Source organism: Aegilops tauschii, chromosome 1 (genome assembly GCF_002575655.3).
Source record: "Aegilops tauschii subsp. strangulata cultivar AL8/78 chromosome 1, Aet v6.0, whole genome shotgun sequence".
Classification (NCBI taxonomy): Eukaryota; Viridiplantae; Streptophyta; class Magnoliopsida; order Poales; family Poaceae; genus Aegilops; species Aegilops tauschii.
In genome coordinates, this window is record NC_053035.3 from 457,814,676 (window position 1) to 457,818,244 (window position 3,569).

Genomic DNA, 3,569 nt, shown 5'->3' on the forward strand with positions numbered 1-3,569 from the left:
TTGCTGGCTATGTCGCCCTTTGCGAGCTGTTTCTGGGCTGCGAAGGTCATTTCGAGCTATGGAAGAGGCTGTTCTGCCTCGTGCCCCGTACATAAGAGGGGTCGATATATCAAGTGGGCGGAGCCGAGATATGGCGCATCGCCGGGACCGGATATCTGTCCGGTACTCCGAAGAAGACATCCGAAGATTGGCCTTCAGAGTGGTTTTACATGGAGGACGTCCCCCTTCCGGACCCTGTTCGGATGGGCCTTCCTGAGTTCAATAACGCCCCTTTGAAGAAACGCCGCAACTGGCGCCCTCGGAGCCCCCAGGAGGAAGATAACAGAGAGGTCCTTTACCTGATGGGTCGGATACAAACGCTGGCCAAATCAGGATTGACAATAGTCGAGGTTATGTCAATATGTATAATGTGGGGGGTGCAGCCACTTCAATATCGGGGACAACCCATGTGGCACTTCAATGGAGAAGACGATGCCACCCGCTGCGGTCGTAAAGGTCCGGACTCCGTCGCTGCTCTAGCGAAAATATTGTCCGATTTATACAAAGGAGAGGAAGAGGAGTTCATCCGTATCAAGCCACGGGATGGATTCTCCATGTACAACCCCCAAGCTGGGTGAGCTGCTACTTTTTACCCCAGACCTTTCCGCATTCTTTGTCATAAATACTTACCTTGCTATTTCATAGCAGGAGCTGCGAAAAGATGTGAGGGAGGTCCACAGCCCGCCTCCACAACCAGAGGACCCTGACCGGGCCCTCGACCCCGGACTCGAAGAGGATCCGGACATATTTGTGGAGCTGATTGACAGGACATTCTATCAATTGAGCTGCGACGATGCCATGGTGGCCATCATAGCCGATTATCCTGGACTACTCCCTGCATCGCATGTAAGTAAAACCGGAGTCCCCACTTCCGAGAAGGATCCCTTTTTCTGCACTTCACCTACCGCACACATATGGTGTCTTACAGGGAAGGCCCTCGGGATGCCATGCTGAACCCGCAGTGACTTACCAACAAGGGGCACCGAAGCCGGGTAGGCTTAAAAGGAAGGCGGTCAGGACTGAGACGCCGTCGCAGAGGTATGAAACAGAACCCCGCTCCGTGGTTGTCGTCTTTTAAAATTTACGTCCATGTTTCCTAGTAGGAAAAACGCTCACCGGACTATATCCGGAGAGGTTGCCGGTCACGCCTCCACCAGTCGGGCTCCAGAGCCGGACATAGGGGCGGACGCTAACATGGGGCCAACGCCGGATGTTCCTCCTACAGAGGATGCGGATAGGCTATCCGCTACAAATTCCGAAGTGGAGAGCGCCATGAATCACAGGCATCGCCGGGCCGTACTCCGTGACGCTTGTTTCTCCCAAGAGGCGTTTGATGCCTTCACTCAGGAGACGCGTACATCCGAGCTGCTCAAAATGGTCTTGCCAGAGCCACGGACCAGTATGTGAAAGATATACGGGTAAGGAAATCTAATAATTATGTATATCAGTAGCCCCTGAGACTTGAAGCAGTTGGCACAACTGATTTAAGGATCACTGTTTGCATAGGTTCTTACGGAGAAGAATACCCAGTTGTCTCTAGAGCTGGAGGAGTGCAAAGCCCAGCTTCAGGCCGCAATTGCCGCGGTGAAGGAGTCCGAGAAGGCCCCATCTGGTAACACTTGTTTTCATTGCAAAGAATGTCATGTACCAGGTAGTATGCGGCATGCGTGCAAATCTAACAATAGATTATGCAGATGGTCCCGGAGTGAATCCGGATGAGCAACATGCTCTACGACAGCTAAAGGCTGGCGAGCGCGTGCTTACGCAAGTTAGGCGGGAGAAAAACGGTCTCCAAGACGCCAATATCCAGCTGGGCGTGGAACTGAAAGATGTTCAAGCCCAGCTTGCTGACTCCGTAAAGGAGAATAAGCGGCTTCGACGCGGCATTTTCAGTAAGTGCTTGAACGAACTTTTAAAGAGTTCGGCGAAGAAGCCGGCTAACAGAGTTATGTCTGCAGGTATGCTGACGGGTCGTCCTGCGGAGGAGATGCCCGGGTCTGCGGGTGATCTTCTGCCAGAGCTCTCACAACTACACGAACAAGTTCGGCAGGTGATGCAGGGTATTGCCCAAGCCTTGTGGCCATCCGCCTCCCCGCCAGGAGGCATGGCGGAGCTTATAGAGAAGCTCAAGGGAGCGCGGCGGTGCTTCTGATTATGGAAGATATCGGCCTGCCGACAAGGTGCGAGGGAAGCCTGGGCCATGGTGAAGACGCGATATACCAAGGCTGACCCGAACCACATGGCCGAGGTCGGACCTGTGGGGCCTGATGGGAAAGAGATCCCCGTCAGTTTGGTGTATGACCAAGTAGAATTAGCCGCGAAGTATTCCCAACAGGATTGTAGGTTAGACAGCCTGTTGGATGGTATAGAAGAAGAATTTAGTCAGTCTAAGTGACTGTGTACTTTAAGTGACATATATTGTCCCTAGCCGGATTGTAAATCATTTGTCATGGCGGACCTTTTCGCTTCGACCTCTGGACCCGACAGTCCGGAGTGTATCCGAATACCCGCTCAGTTATAATAAAACCGGGGTACGCGTGGAAACCAGGCGTAGGGGTCATAAGTGCTTGAACAGACAAGTACCCAACTAGCTATGTTATATTACATGGGTAGTAAGAAACATCTTCCAGGGAGAATAGTTCCGTTAAGGGTTCCTTTCCCTGGGTACGCATGCCCTAATGTGCATGTCCGAGCTGCGAAAAGAGACGCGGGATATAAACATCTGGGGGCATGTATTACAATAAGTAAAGATCGTCTTTTGTTCACCGACCGAGTATTCCCTTAAGAACGCTAGCTTTCGGCTTCACCCAGTCTGAGGTACACATCCGGCTGACCCGGCAGTAACAATCGCAGAGGTGCTCCCCTTATGCCCTAGCCGAATTAACGGGAACGTAGGGCATAAACACAAGAGCCAGGCAACCCAGCTTGGCCAAAACTTAAGTCATATCGATGCATATAATGGCGAAAAAAGGTACATGTGGAAGAATAACACATGTGTGGGGCATAGAGCCCGGAAAATAGTTATATTAAGCTTCTATATTAGAAGCCCCCAGGTATAATGAGCGCGGCTAGCACGTCAAGATTGTGTAGTCAAGACACATTTTAGCCTTTTAAGGCCTTGAAGAAAAAAAAAGGGGAAGAAAGAAAGAAAGAAAAGACGGATAACGCATATATAAAAAATTGACAGACGTAAGGAGACGAACACCAAGTCCGGCACTAGGCGTAGAACCTTCGGAGTCTGGGTGCGTTCCATGGGTTTGGCTCGAGTCGATTGTCCGATGCATCCCGCAGACGGTACGCTCCACCGGTCAGAACTTGGTCGATAACGAAGGGACCTTCCCATTTGGGTTTGAGCTTGTTCTTTTTCTTCTCTGGTAGGCGTAGAACGAGTTCTCCAACGTTATAAGTTTTGGCCGTACTTCTCTACTTTGATACCTTCGAGCCTGTTGCTGATAGAATGCGGAACGGGCTTTTGCCATGTCACGCTCCTCCTCCAAGGCGTCCAAACTGTCCTGCCGATCAAGTTCGGC